Below are 16672 nucleotides of genomic sequence, written 5' to 3' on the forward strand. Positions count from 1 at the left end.
CCACCTTGAGTATGTGTAACGTAAATTGAGAATTTAGCAATGCTGTTAATCTGCATACAGCGAAAACCTAACGTCCAATATATACACATGACTTTATACAGATTTTTTGCCAATATCATAGACATTTTATTAAATTGTTTGTCATTTGAACACATTTTGTAGAAATCAAACAATAAGCGAATGTAAGAAGTTCTGTACTATGTAATGTCAGAGAAATATGCATCTACCTATTACTCCTTAACTCATCATCCATTCTGAAAATAACAGCTCAAAATCCTCTTGGTCAAAATAAGATGGGCTGGCAGCTTAGTGAGGTGTCAGGTTAAAGAGCCTTTTACAGGCATTCTGGCACTAGGTTTTTGCTACCACATCCAAGAGCAGCTTGATCTAAGGGCACAGACCCTGATTCCAGCAATGAATCACTTGCTAGGCTCCATACCAACCTTTTTATAAAGTCACTGTTTTATCTGCTGAGAATCTACCAGTTCTCTGAATGCGGAGCTGTGTATATTCCCACTTAAGGGTACTTTACACACAACGATATCACTAACGATATATCGTCGAGGTCACGGTGTTTGTGACGCACATCCGCTGGTGCCGTTAGCGATATCGTTGTGTGTGACAAAAAAGAGCGACAATCAACAATTGCAAAAACGGCAAAAATTGTTGATCGTTGACACATCACTTCTTTTCATAATATCGTTGGTGGTGCATGCCGCTGGTTGTTTGTCATTCCTGCAGCATCACACATCGCTACGTGTAACACCGCAGGAACGACGAACATCTCCTTACCTGCGTCCACCGGCAATGAGGAAGGAAGGAGGTGGGTGGCATGTTTCGGCCGCTCATCTCCGCCCCTCGTCTGCTATTGGGCGGCCGCTTAGTGACGCCGAACAAACCACCACCTTAAAGGAGAGTTTGTTTGTTGTCTCCAGCAAAGTCGCTAAGCAGGTATGTGCATGTGACGCTGCCATAGATATATTGTTTGCTACGGCAGCGATCACTCCATGACGAAACAGCGACATGGGCGGGTGCTATCGCGCACATCATCGCTAGCTATCGCTAGCGATGTCGCAGCATGTAAAGCATCCTTTACACCACTGATTGGCACCGTTCTGTGTACACTATAGGCAGAAAGATGACAATCAGTGGTGGGGGGTGCGGTTATACCAAGCATATGAATATCGAGGACTACATGGCAGCAGGTTTACTAGTTTTTTAGCGCTTCTCTTGTTGCTAAAACAATGATTTTATTAAACACCTATATTTGACCAAATGTATAACCTACAAAATTTGGAGTATATAGGCCAAATAATAAAAGCAAATCTTTATTTATCAAAAAACATACATACAGTAGTAAAACAAAACTGTGGTTTTATTAAAACTAAAACAAGCAGCCCAGGAGAAAGGGACACACCACTGGAATTAGGGTATCTACATTATGTTTTTCTCAGATTTGTTGGCAAATATCTCTTGACAAATTCCCTTTAAATGCTATGGAGAAGGGAAGGAATGGGTAGTAAGGTGAAGCCCTGATAGAGGCTGTGAAACAGATCCATGCTGAACAAGCTCTACAAAGTAATGTATCTTATCCCATAGCTAAATTCACAGCTATACTGCTTAGTACTCCTGTATATTGTCCTCCAGCATGTTGTCGGCTATCAGTCGGTGCAGGGGGCGTGGTTACAGCAGGTGCTCTAAATACACAGAGCATTGACTGAACATACAGTATGCTGGCAACATCCTAATGACTCAAACACTAATGATGCTGGGAGGATTCAACTTCTTGTTCTCCAGGCAGCAGGGCTTGATTTACAGGAACCAGGCAGGTTCCAAACACTATAAATCTGCAGAAAATAACCACATATCTGAAGGTTAATAGCATTTTTCATATGACCAGTTCCTAATAATAATAATAATATTAATAATAATACAATTATGGAATGCTAATGTGGCACCCCATAGGCTTCTGTCACCACAGAGGTACTGCACCTCATACAGAGGTGTGGTATCCCATCCCAGGGTAGGGAGTGGCTCATCCATCGGTTCACATGATACACACCCCACAGACAGACTCATCACAACACTCCACTAAACCGTAGTTAGGGCCTAGTGCAGCTGGACTTGTATAGTGGTTAGCACTGTCTCTGAAACCAGCCTGAGGGTGGAGCTTAGTGGGTGGGGTGTCTGAGGTGAATGGGCAGAGTTAAGTTTGAAAGTTATCAAACAAAGCTGTGGAAAAAAGAAACGCAAATAGGGTCTTATCTGGTATACAGATGGGTGTAAGAGGTAAGACAGGTACTCACCTGTTTGAGTTGTGACAGGCACAACTCCTTTGTAGGCATAAAGAAAAATAAATGCAGAAAGTGGTCAGCCACAGCCCCGATGATGCAGTAAAAGTCACAGGGTGGGTGGAGAAGTCGGGTTAAATGCTGCGCTAGAAACCACAAATCCAGGAGATGTAATGAATTCTTTCCTTTATTAACACAGGTCAACGCGTTTCAAAGGCATCTCTGCCTTCTTCATCAGGACAAAGAAAGAACAGAATAACCTGGTTATTAAAGGTTATTCTGTTCTTTCTTTGTCCTGATGAAGAAGGCGGAGATGCCTTTGAAACGCGTTGACCTGTGTTAATAAAGGAAAGAATTCATTACATCTCCTGGATTTGTGGTTTCTAGCGCAGCATTTAACCCGACTTCTCCACCCACCCTGTGAAGTTTGAAAGTTGACAGTTGACAGGGTCAGTCAGTTTGTTGGTGTTAAGGAGGCGACTGGAGCCTAGAGACTGGGGGGTCCTGCTCGCCCCGGATGACAGAGAAAAAGGGAACCCAGAGACACAGGAGTGCTGGAAGCACCTGTGGTCTTGCTCCATAGAACACCAGGTGGAAGGATCTGGTCGCAAACGGGGTCCCGGTCCCTAGACTAGGAAAATACTTCAGGACTTTCTAGTAACACTAGAGGCCAGGGTGGCTGTACACACCTTTGGGACACAAACAGCACACGAATCCGCTGGAAGGGGGCCACAGAGGAACAGGGAGCCAAGTAGGCAGAAAACCCTTTGAAGATCCGCAGCCCCTGGCTCAGGGCACTGTGTGTGCAGGCGCGGGACAGTAGGGCGAGAGTCAGCGCAATAGACGACCAGGAAAGGCACATCTGAGGGGAGCACTGGTATTGACTTCTGACCAGCCCGGGATCGGTGAGGGCCCATCACCAGGAATACCGTGGGAGGACTAAGCTGGCTGTCAACTTGGAACTGGTTCAGTGACTAAAGGTCTGTTGTTGCAAAGCCCCTGGTGTCATCTCCATTTGCTCCCACGTCTCCCTCTATCATCATAGACTTTTGATAATTCAACGTTTGCCGCAGGGTCCCGCTCCACCTGTGCGGAGCAAGAACACCTCAGCTGCACCATCACCACCTGCCCCGGGGAAAACGCAGGGCAGCGGCGGCCCACATAGCCGCAAAACCAGAGGTGGCGTCACAAACTTTATTTTATTGTAAATATAACTCCCATCATCATCCCCTTTATTGAAGAAAGACACCGCCAGGGTAACGGAGCCAGGCCCCACCACCGCTGACATCTCTAGACTAGTCCGGTCCAGTTCCGAGTATCACCTAATGCTCTGGGGCGAGCTAGCTGTGTCACTGACACGAGGTAATAAAAAATTGTTCTTCTGTATAGATTTTAAGTATTTTAATTAAAAGAGGGCTCTATTTTTCAGTTCCCTCCTAAAAAAAAAAAAAATGAAAACTGTTGATGAATGATAACTCTCATGCACTTTTAGAGCAATGCATATGATGTGCTCACTTTTTAGGATACCCCATTTAGACAATAACATCATGCAGAGCATTTTATTGAACGGTCTGTTAAATCATTAACTTGGCGAATAAGAAGCAACACATCCCCACTGTGTTAGGCAATTTCAAGAGAAAACAAAAATCAATGCACAATTTTACAGGAGTCTACTATATATATATATATATATATATATATATATATATATATATATATATATATATATATATATACATATATACATATATACATATATATATATATATATATATATATATATATATATATATATATATATATACATACACATATATATGCTACTGATGGATATGTTGACCTTTTAAAACCTGTACTCATGAGCTCTCAGCTACTGCTTAGAATAATCTTTAGCATGGAAAAGAAAAGGTGCAGATACACAAAATCAGCATTTAAGGAATATATGAAATGTAAAAACATCTAAATATATATACATATAACATATACATATATCTCTAAATATATATATATATATATATATATATATATATATATATATATATATATATATATATGTATATATATTTAGAGAGAGAGAGAGAGAGAATGTGGGGAAAAAATAGGAAGTAATTTTGAACATGAAACGACAATATAGATATCATACATATTCCAATTCAATTTACTTTAAAACAAATCTTTTGAGGTACAAGTTATTATTCCATTTAATTTTATTTTTTGAAGTTTGCATTTCAACTTGACCAATTAATTTGCACAAAACCACTGCAATGTTCTGTATAATCTGTTAGCCCATGACACCTGCTGACAAGTAAGGAATTTGAAGGACAGCTTACTAATTCCATTATTTTGAGTGTTACAAAACTAGCAGAACTGATTTCTTTATTCATTTGTGAATCATAATGAAGCAAAGAAAATGGCCATGAAAGACGCCGAGTATGAGCAAGCTTCTTGTTTTGCAGGTTCCATATTTCCGAACAGGCAGAAAACAAAAAATATAACATAATAACAATGAATTGAAACTTTCAATTCTTTGCCTGATAAAAAACATAATATTGTGATCACATTAAAGGGAACTTTACACCTACTCAACGGTGAGGTGGTGGTCTGATACGGTAAGGTCCAATGGGCGCCGCTGCTTTCAGGCTCAGGGCTTCCTCTATCCTTGGGATCACTGTCCTCCTTGCTTTGTGTGGATGATGCATCCTACGTCATCAACACAGTGCCCTCCATTGCACTCTTGCACATGCGCACTTTGCTCTGCCCTACTAAGGGCAAAGCAAAGTACTGTAAGGTGCAGGCATTGGGAAAGGTCAAAGAATGCCCGCGTCTTACAGTACTTTACTCTACCCTCAGCAGGGCATAGCTAAGTGAATGTGCACAGGAGAACAATGGCGGGTACTGCGTGAATGACATAGGACACGTCATCCACATGAAGCAAGGAGGACGGCAATCACACAAGATGGAGGAGGCACGCAGCGATTCCCATCGGACTGGACCTTATCGGACTGCTACACAGGTAAATAGGTGACAAGTTCCCTTTAACACTTCACTTTTTGTAAAAGTTCTGAAGATTAAACGCTTTAATAATTGATAACTTAGTGTGTTTTAAGAATTACAAAAACAAAAAAAAATGATAATTTACACATCATATGTACTCTCCAACCTATTTGTATTTTACATTTGAGTATATAGAAGCAGGGATAACTTTCTGCCTTGACAGAATAAGTACGGTGGGGTGTCCCATCATCTGCCATTCAGTTTATACCTCTGCTTTGTGTATTGGGATTCCACAGTTGAAATGTATTGTTGTCAATTTCTCTCTAAATATAATCCTTCAATTCTGCCTAAATTTTGTGTCTATATGAACAGTGAAGTCACCAATCATTTTATCAGATTAGCAAAATGTCAGCATTCAATAAAAGCTATTCTTTTCAAAATAAGCATCTTCTCTCCTTTTATCTCTGTCTCAGCCACAGGGCTACTGAGAATTGTCACTTGATAAGACACAACAAAAGCAAATAGTAGACAGTCCCATCTATTAATACTGCCTTCTTTTATATACTTTGTTAAATAAATCTCTGACATCTAGACATTTCAGCCTGCAAAGCAGGTATTATGCAACGTCCCTGTCTATCCCAGTCACACGTCTAATTCCCTCTTGTGAGCCCATCACAAGCTAAAAAGTGTTGTGTATTTTCTGAATGCTAGCCTACAAGGAATATTTCAGCAGCTAAATACAGAAATGTAAAATATTTTGGTAACTTGTCAACAGATACAGAAAACCTGTTTTTCACTTAAGAAATTATATTTGTTTTCTATCAAATTTTTGCAAAAATACCAGCACACTGAAATTGAGGTAGAACAATGTGGCCAAGACCATACAATAATTTAACAAGGCAAGCTCCACTCAGAATAGGCCTCATCATGATCCACCAAAGAAGTTGAGTGCACCTGCTCAGCATCATATCTAGAGTAAGTGGTTTCAAAGTAGATGTCTGAGATATGCCAGCATTCCTGCAGATGTTAAAAGGGTGGGGAGTCAGCCTGTCAGTGCTCAGCCCATTCACCAGATAATGCAGCAAATTGGTCTGAATACTTGTTAAGCCCACAAACAGTTTGCTGATGACAAGTAGACTACAGAAATTTATTACTAGAACCATGTCCTCTGGTCTGATGAGACTAAGGTAAACTTATTCGGTTTAGATGGCATCAAGTGTGTGTGTCAGCAGCCAGGTAAGGAGTACAAAAACGAATGTGTATTTCCAACAGACAAAAATTCTGGTGGGAGTATCATGGTTTGGGGCTGCATGAGTGCTGCTGGCTTTGGGGAGCTACAGTTCATTAAAGGAATCATGAATGCCAACATGTACTATGACATACTGAAGCAGATCATGATCCACTCTCTTTGGAAACTCGGCCACGGGGCAATATTCCAAAATAATAAAGACCCCAAACAAACCTCCAAGGCAACCACTGCCTTGTTAAAGAAACTGAGGGTAAACATGTTAGACTGGCCCAACCTGTCTCCAGACCTAAACTCTATTGAGTAGCTATGCCAGTAGCAATCTGTGAAGGTCTAGTGAACTCCATGCCCAAGAGAGTTAATGTAGTGCTTGAAAATAATGATGGTCACACAAAATATTTACACTTTGGGCACAATTTGGCCACTTACACTTAGGTATGTACTCACTTTTGTATAATGACTGTGTGTTGAGTTGTTTAGAGGGCACACCAAATCTATCCTGTTATACAAGCTGGACACAGACTCCTTTGGATTGTATCAAATGTCTTATCTTTAGTATTTGTCCATTAAAAAGTATAATAAATATTGACAAAATTGTGAGGGATGTACTCACTTTTCTGAGATACTATAACTATAGTGAAATAATAAACAGTTTGTGGTCCCTTGGCTATTGGGTAGATATTAACTGTCTTGCTCTTTGAAGCTATGTGTTCCAATACTCCCTAGCAGTAGGACTTAGATTGTATTTTTGTCTATAATTTACTTATTTTTACGGGGATAATTTCATTTGTCCAAAGTACATAAAGGGAAGATGTTACCTGATTCATGCTTCCCAAACAATGGGCTGCATGACTCAGAGCCTAGCTGCGTGTTTGCAGCCAGGTATGTCTTTTTCCTAAATGCTTCGGTGTTTGAATGTTTTGAATTACCAGCAAAGGGCCATAGGGAGAGAGAGTACTAGACCAGCATGACCACAGTCATCTTTTTCTCACCCTTCACCAATTAACTGACAGATGTCTCCAGTATATCTACATAGAGAGAGATCAGTCAGTCATCTAGACGGGTACAAGGTAAAGCTAGCCAGAAGAAATGCTAAACTAGTCAAATCTCTCTTGGAGCACTTAGGAAAAAAAATGTACCTGATTACAATCGAGAAGCCAGACTCTGATTCACACTTCAATGTTTTGAACAGCATGAATCGAGTAAGAGATTCCAGTTCAATGTCCTAAAAAGTTTTTTTGTTATGCAATGTAAATCACAAGAGACCATAAGCCCCATTGTGAGGACCTTAAAATGATTTACAAAATAATGAAAATCTAACTTTAGATTTTTAGGAGCAAATAGGAGCAAACCAGTAACAATGCACTAATATGACAAGAATCTGCATAACTAATCATATACTAAATAGTTGCAAGTCAAATTGATGTAAGAGATAACAAAGATGATTGTTTATAAAAATGAAAGTAGATAAGCTCCATAGCTCAGTATCCACTACAGCTTTGAGTGTGAGACTGAGAGTCAAATATTTAAAACATTGTTACCCTTTTGCTCGTCACTAATGTCTAGCACTTTTCAGCAATACAGAGCATGTTCAGAAATACTTTCCATCTGGATTGTTCCTGTTCTTACTGATCTTGTTTGTTTTAACACAAACCAGCCTATCAACACAGTCCAGTCCATGGCAGTCATTTTCCGCAGTTCTACGTCTTATTCTTCTCCTCGCAGAGGAAGGTATATGGGGGTTTTGCTAATTTGGGCAAAAGTTGAGCTTTGAACTCTCAGGCATTAAAGGAGACTCTGCTCCGGACACTCAACTTATCTCATGCACTAGTAAGTCTTGGCCAATTACTTTGAGCTGTAGGCTACTTGGGGCCTGACTACTAGAGTTCTGGCATTCGGACCCTTCTGCCTAAGGGTCAGTATGTTCAACGGTCTGTCTCTAGCTTCAAAGCCATCCTGCTTTCCTTGTCTCAGTAGGTACTTCAGGACACGCTACCTCAAATTTGATCTTCTTTCTCCTTTTGTTGCCATAGATCACCCACTGCATGTGGCCTGGTTGACATTGACACTGTAGGTCTATCTTTGTCACACACTTGGTTCTAACTAATTTTCCAGAAGGAAACAGTCTCTTTCCTTATCTGGTAACCACTCCCTTTGTAGGCTGGTTCCAACACAACTGTTCTTACCCTACACTCTAACACTAACACTCTACACATACAGTGCCTTGCAAAAGTATTCAGCTCCCTTGAATTTAACCTTTTCCCACATTTCAGGCTTCAATCATAAAGATAAAAATTTTAAATGTGAAGAATAAACAACAAGTGGGAAACAATTGTGAAGTTGAACGATATTTATTGCTTATTTTAAACTTTTATAAAAAAAATAATAAACTGAAAATTGGGGCGTGCAATATTATTTATCCCCTTTAAGTTAATACTTTGTAGTGCCACCTTTTGCTGCGAATACAGATGCAAGTCGCTTGGGACATGTGTCTATCAGTTTTGCACACCGAGAGACTGAAATTCTTGCTCATTCTTCCTTTGCAAACAGCTCGAGCTGAGTGAGGTTGGATACAGAGCGTTTGTGAACAGCAGTTTTCACCTCTTTCCATAGATTCTCGATTGGATTCAGATGTGGACTTTGACTTGGCCATTCTAAAACCTGGATACATTTATTTGTGAACTATTCTAATGTAGATTTTGCTTTATGTTTTGGATCATTGTCTTGTTGAAAGACAAATCTCTGTACCAGTCTCAGGTCTTTTGCAGACTAACAGGTTTTCTGCAAGAATGGTCCTGTATTTGGCTCCATCCATCTTCCCATCAATTTTAACCATCTTCTAAGTCCCTGCTGAAGAAAAGCAGGCCCCAACCATGATGCTGCCACCTTCATGTTTGACAGTGGGGAGGGTGTGTTCAGGGTGATGAGCTGTGTTGCTTTTACGCCAAATATATCGTTTGGCATTGTGCCCAAAAAGTTCGATTTTTGGTTTCATCTGACCAGAGAACCTTCTTCCACATGTTTGGTTGTGTCTCCCAGGTGGCTTGTGGCAAACTTTAAACAACACTTTTTATGGATATCTTTGAGAAATTGCTTTCATCTTGCCACTCTTCCATAAAGGCCAGATTTGTGCAGTGTATGACTGATTGTTGTCCTATGGACAGACTCTCCAACCTCAGCTGTAGATCTCTGCAGTTCATCAAGAGTGATCATGGGCCTTTTGGCTGCATCTCTGATCAGTCTTCTCCTTGTTTGAGATTATATTTTGAGGGGCAGCCGGGTCTTGGTAGATTTGCAGTGGTATGATACTCTTTCCATTTCAATATGATCGTTTTCACAGTGCTTCTTGGGATCTTTAACACTAGAACTTCTGAGGTAGTCATTTTGACTACTTTGCACTATGTATTTCTATATAGGTGTCACGAGTACAGTAGTTCTAGTGTTAAAGTTGTGGAAATCTTTTTGTAACCAAATTTGGCTTTAAACTTCTCCACAACAGTATTTCAGACCTGCCTGTTGTGTTCCTTGGTCTTCAATGATGCTCTCTGTGCTTTAAACAGAACACTGAGACTATCACAGAGCAGGTGCATTTATAAGGAGACTAGATTACGCACAGGTGGATTATATTTATCATCATCAGTCATTTAGGACAATATTAGATCATTCAGAGATCCTTAATGAACTTCTGGAGTGATGTTGCTGCACTGAAAGTAAAGGGGATGAATCATATTGCATACCCCACTTTTCAGTTTATTATTTTTTACAAAAGTTTAAAATAAGCAAGACATTTTGTTCAACTTCACAATTGTGTCCCACTTGTTGTTGATTCTTCACCATAAAATAAATTATTTTCTCTTTATGTTTGAAGCCTGAAATGTGGGAAAAGGTTGAAAAATTCAAGGGGGCCGAATGCTTTCACAAGGCACTGTATAATACTGATATACAATATATATTGCATTACAATTCACATATCCCAGTATTTACAATTACATAGGACACAATTCACATGGGATCAAAACAACATGCTTGGTGCCTTCAGGGAAAGGAGAATGACAGCAACTATACACCTGCCTAAAGTACTTCAAATAATGTTGAGATATAGTGATTCCAAAGATGCCATTTTTTTGTCATACTACATGCCCAATCATTCTAATTGTGGAAGTGAAAGAATATAACGCTACTGAGGAGATACTAGACTACCATGTTAATGAGTTCTTTGGTATGGAGAATCTAATTATGTTCGTGTACCTGTTGACTAGACAGTTGCAAATCTTCTTCACACCTATAAATAACAAGAGTGATGAGAAATAATGACATGATGAGGTTATAGTGACATTTTTGGTTAATAACATGTCTGATATGACCCCAACACATGGGAGAAGACAGATGCTGAGTTGCTATAAATTAATACCATTCATTGTCACTTTTCTTTTACAGGAAAATCAAGAAGTCATTAAGATTTTTTTCTTTAACGATTTTGGTAACTTAGCAAGCATTTTTCTTTTCAGTGTAAATGATCCTATCTTTTGAAAGTCTGCCAGTTTCTAAGCAAGTCTTGTAATAATTTACTACAATGCTTGGAAGTGTACATGTGGTCTCCATTAAGATTAAAAAGTGTCTAAACTGAATTTCTTTATTATCTGTATATATAATTGCCTTATTCTGTCTGTCTGTCTGTCATGCTCGAAAATTGTGTCCTTACGGTGACACAAAGCTGATTGGCCGCTGGGCTCGCCATGGCCCCACCCCCCCACACGGATTGGCCTCTCGCCCCGGCTCTCTGCAGGCCCCGCCCCCCTCACGCAATGCACGCTCGCTCTGGCCCAACTGACACGGAGCTCCGATTCCCAGGTGAGTACACACACACACATCAGATCACACTCACTCTCACACACACCTCACACATCACATCCACACACTCACAACATCCTGGGATATCGCTTGCTTCTACACCGGCTCCGTCAGGATCCCAGCAGCGCCAGACATAACCTTGCGATGCTGGGATCTTGACGGAGGCCGTGAACGTTGGTAAACATTATACACATCGGGTAACTAAGGTCCCTTGGTTACCCGATGTGTATCATAGTTACCAGTGTACACCGGCTCACACTCACTCTCACACACACCTCACACATACATCACATCGCATCCACACACTCACAGCATCCGGCGATATCGCTTGCTTCTCGGCCTCGATACTGTGCTGTTGTGACCTTCCAGGACCTGCCAGAGGATCACATGGCCGGAGGATCACATGGCCAGAAGCATGTGGTATCTCCGGATGTTGTGAGTATGAGCGCGTATGTGCAATATCGTCAATGTGTGTGTAAGTGAGTGTATGCGATCGGGTGTGTGTGAGTGTATGCGATCGGGTGTGTGTGAGTGTATGCGATCGGGTGTGTGAGTGTATGCGATCGGGTGCATGTCGGTGTGTGTGAGTGTATGCGATCGGATCTGTGAGTGTCGGCAGAGGAGCATGGCGTGCTGGAGGAGGCTGGGAGGAGAGAGGCTGATCCTGGGGAAGGCTGGGAGGAGAGAGGCTGATGCTGGGGACAGAGAGGCTGATGCTGGGGACAGAGAGGCTGATGCTGGGGACAGAGAGGCTGATGCTGGGGACAGAGAGGCTGATGCTGGGGACAGAGAGGCTGATGCTGGGGACAGAGAGGCTGATGCTGCGGGGAGAGAGGCTGATGCTGCGGGGAGAGAGGCTGATGCTGCGGGCAGAGAGGCTGATGCTGCGGGTAGAGAGGCTGATGCTGGCGCAGCATGGCGGATGGAGCACGTTTGGGAGTGCGCAGCATGGCGGATGGAGCACGTTTGGAAGTGCGCAGCATGGCGGATGGAGCACGTTTGGGAGTGCGCAGCATGGCGGATGGAGCACGTTTGGGAGTGCGCAGCATGGCGGATGGAGCACGTTTGGGAGTGCGCAGCATGGCGGATGGAGCACGTTTGGGAGTGCGCAGCATGGCGGATGGAGCACGTTTGGGAGTGCGCAGCATGGCGGATGGAGCACGTTTGGGAGTGCGCAGCATGGGGGATTCAGCACGATGGGGAGTGCGGAGTATGGCGGATGGAGCACGTTTGGGAGTGCGCAGCATGGCGGATGGACCACGTTTGGGAGTGCGCAGCATGGCGGATGGAGCACGTTTGGGAGTGCGCAGCATGGGAGATGGAGCACGATGGGGGGTGCACAGCATAGGGGATGGAGCACGATGGGGAGTGCGCTGCATGGGGGATGGAGCACGATGGGGAGTGCGGAGTATGGCGGATGGAGCACATTTGGGAGTGCGCAGCATGGCGGATGGAGCACGTTTGGGAGTGCGCAGGATGGGAGATGGAGCACGATGGGGGGTGCGCAGCATAGGGGATGGAGCACGTTTGGGAGTGCGCAGCATGGCGGATGGAGCACGTTTGGGAGTGCGCAGCATGGGAGATGGAGCACGATGGGGAGTGCGCAGCATGGCGGATGGAGCACGTTTGGGAGTGCGCAGCATGGGGGATGGAGCACGATGGGGAGTGCACAGCATGGCGGATGGAGCAGGTTTGGGAGTGCGCAGCATGGCGGATGGAGCACGTTTGGGAGTGCACAGGATGGGAGATGGAGCACGATGGGGGGTGCGCAGCATAGGGGATGGAGCACGATAGGGAGTGCGCTGCATGGGGGATGGAGCACGATGGGGAGTGCGCTGCATGGGGGATGGAGCACGATGGGAAGTGCACACCTCCCCCCAACAAACACACACGTGCGCGCACACTGCACAACACACCACACACACATACTGGGAACCACAAACAACTGCCCTACACAGACACCCACACACAGACAACGCTGCACACACAAATATACGCACATACCGCACAAAACACACATTGCACAAAACATACCTCCCCCAAAACACACCACACACACACAAACCGCGCAACACACACACAACGCTACACACACACACGCTCCACAAACAACGCAACACACAAACAACACTGCTCTCACCCCCATCACACCCAGACAACACCCAGAACATGTACAGCGCCCTACACAAAAACTTGGTAACTACACACAACAACATCTATATATATATATATAACAAAAATCATACATGAACTACACAATACGTAAATTCTAGAATACACGATGCGTAGAATCGGGCCACCTTCTAGTAATATAAATAAGAGACTTTAGTTATAGAGACAAATGAAAATGGATATTCTGAAAAGATATACAAATAGGAATACAATGAAAAAATATTGTAATAAAACCACCCATAAAATGAATGCCACCAGCTGAATATTGTATCCCCCTCTCTCCCCCTCATGAAGCCAAGGTACTTTTAATATATGGATCCATCATACCTCTAAGGGTCTTGTGGTATCTAGCACCAGAATATTAGCAGCAGATCACAATGACTTCTGTAAGTTATTGGAAGAGGATTCCTTACATAGGACTTGCTTTACATCCCACCAATTGTCCATCAAATTAAGGTCTGGGAAATCTGGAGGTAAAGACAACTTAAACTCTTTTTCATGCTCCTCAAAAATATCTTGGACAATTTCACAAGTATGACAAGAGACATTATCCTATAAAAATACACCAGTCATTAGGGTGTAATGTGGCCATAAGCTCTGCAATAATAATCCATTGCAATGCTAAGGTCAGTGGCACATGTCAAAGCAACAGTCACATACATGCTCCATCTTAGCACCTTAATCCTGTCAGCATATCTTCCGTACGTAAACCACAAGCACCTGGCAATCCACAGGATATAAAGAAACCATGATTTTTTAGACTAGAACACTTTCACTATTGACACATGGTCCAGTTCTGATGCTCACCTGCTCAATGTAAATGGTTACGGTATGGGACAAAGTATACACTCATTTATGTGGCAACCTTAAATGTATGGTTTTGTAAAATCTTTACATTTTAGTCAGCTGAATTTTTTTTGCAACCTAACGTTGTTTAGTCAATCTATCATGGTAATTCACCAGGATAGCTAGCCTCTGTTTCATATGACCATCAATGAGTCTTTGACACCCATTTCTCCAGATGTCCACTGAATGGCATGCTACTGACAACGGCAAAATAGGAACTTGTGTTGTAAAAAGATTTTAACTTTCTAGCATCAGAGGACACGAGCAAAAAAAAGTTGTTTTCTTAAAGCTCACACAAAATAATTCTTTAATCATGCATAGAAGGAAGATGCTGGCTAACTATGAGATTAATCAGATTAATCAAATCCAGGATACATAATAATATATATTGTTGATTTCATTACGTTTTATCATTCAGCAATTTCTACTTAGTTTTTTATATACTACGATACAATGTTCCTGAACAACAAGGAGATGCCATATCTACCTGTTATCAAGATATGTTGCCCATTATAGTCAAGTAGGCATGGTACAAAATTACACTTTTATTTGTTTCATTATAAATGACTCAATGTTTTATAGCAACTCCGAAAAGTACAATAATTGAAAAATAAAACTGATTTATTCAGCCATAATGAGCTTTTATCAGCCGCAAGTTTAGAAGAGTTACAATAGTCGAAGGACCCCCATGCCAGCTACTACAATAGTCTTATGAAAGCCAGCCTGTACCTGGCGTTCATAGGAGATCATGATTTTCACTATATACAGTTAGGTCCATATATATTTGGACAAAGACAACATTTTTCACATTTTTGTTCTGTACATTACCACAATGGATTGTGAACAGAAGAATTCAGATGCAGTTTAGGTTCAGTCTTTCAGCTTTAGTTCAGGGGGTTGAACAAAATGATTGAATAAAAATGTGAGGAACTGAAGCATTTTTTTAAACTCAATCCCTTCATTTCAGGGGCTCAAAAGTAATTGGACAAATGAAATATTTGAAATAAATGTTAATTTCTAATACTTTGTTGAAAACTCTTTGTTGGCAATGGCTGCCTGAAGTCTTGAACTCATTACCATCACCAGACGCTGTGTTTCCTCCTTTTTAATGCTCTGCCGGCCTTTACTGCAGCGATTTTCAGTTGTCTGTTTGAGGGCCTTTCTGTCTTAAGTTTAGTCTTTAACAAGTGACATACAGCTCTATAGGGTGGAGGATCAGGTAACTGACTGGACCTTTCAAGAATATTGCGCTTCTTTGCTTTAATAAACTCCTGGGTTGCTTTGGCATTATGTTTTTGGATATTGTCCATCTGTATTATGAAATGCTGACCAATCAGTTTGGTTGATTTGGCTGGATTTGAGCACACAGTGTCTCTGAAAACCCCACAATTCATCTGGATGCTTCTGTCCTGTGTCACATCATCAATAAACACTAGGTAGCCAGTGCCACATGCAGCCATCACACTGACGCCACCGTGTTTTACAGAGCTGTAACATGCATTCGCCAATTCGCCATATTTTTTTTCTTTTCATCATTCTGCTGGAGGCTGATCTCGGTTTCATCTGTTTAAAGAATGTTCTTCCAGAATTGGGCTGGTTTTTAAGATTTTTTTTTTTTAGCAAAGTCCAATCTAGTCTTATTATTGAGGCTTATGAGTGGCTTGCACTGTGCAGTGAACCCTCTATATTCTCTTTCATGCAGTCTTCTCTTTATGGTAAATTTGGAAAAATTGCAAAATGCAAGCACCACACCTCAAATCAACTCCAGGCTTTTATGTGCTTAATTTAGAATAAATAAAAAAGGAATTACCCACACCTACCAAGAAGCAGCCTTTGAGTTACTTATCCAATTACTTTTTTGGTCCTTTAATCCCTTAACGACCATGACCGGTAATATTACGTCCTAGCGGTCATAGTGTTAATCCCCATGGGCTGCTGTAAGCAGCCTGCAGCGATCAGCACACGCACATGTCAGTTAATTTGTACACCTGACATGTGTGCCTGCCAGGCACAAGTGGAATCGCGTTCCGCCTGTGCCTATTAACCCCTTAATTGGTGCTGTCAATATGTGGCAGCGCCATTTTAAATGCAGCCTCGCTAAAACGTTACTTACAGCCTGACACCGGAAGTCAAGTGACGTCCGATGGTTGTCATGGTAGCACAGTGTCATGTGTAGCTAACATGACAGAGGTCCTGTAACCAGCAGCCAAGTACTGCTTATTACAAGAGATGGATCATTTCCTCCAATCTGAGTGGTGCTGCTCTGATCGTG

The 16672-nt window shown here is 42.1% G+C and overlaps 1 protein-coding gene across 4 annotated transcripts in view; it reads right to left on the reverse strand.

Annotated features, from left to right (window-relative positions):
• CACNA2D1 (calcium voltage-gated channel auxiliary subunit alpha2delta 1) overlaps positions 1-16672 on the reverse strand; it is a 1186557-nt gene that overhangs the window by 737863 nt on the left and 432022 nt on the right. The gene's annotated exons all lie outside the window — the stretch shown is intronic.

The sequence above is a fragment of the Anomaloglossus baeobatrachus genome, chromosome 4 (genome assembly GCF_048569485.1).
Source record: "Anomaloglossus baeobatrachus isolate aAnoBae1 chromosome 4, aAnoBae1.hap1, whole genome shotgun sequence".
Lineage (NCBI taxonomy): Eukaryota > Metazoa > Chordata > Amphibia > Anura > Aromobatidae > Anomaloglossus > Anomaloglossus baeobatrachus.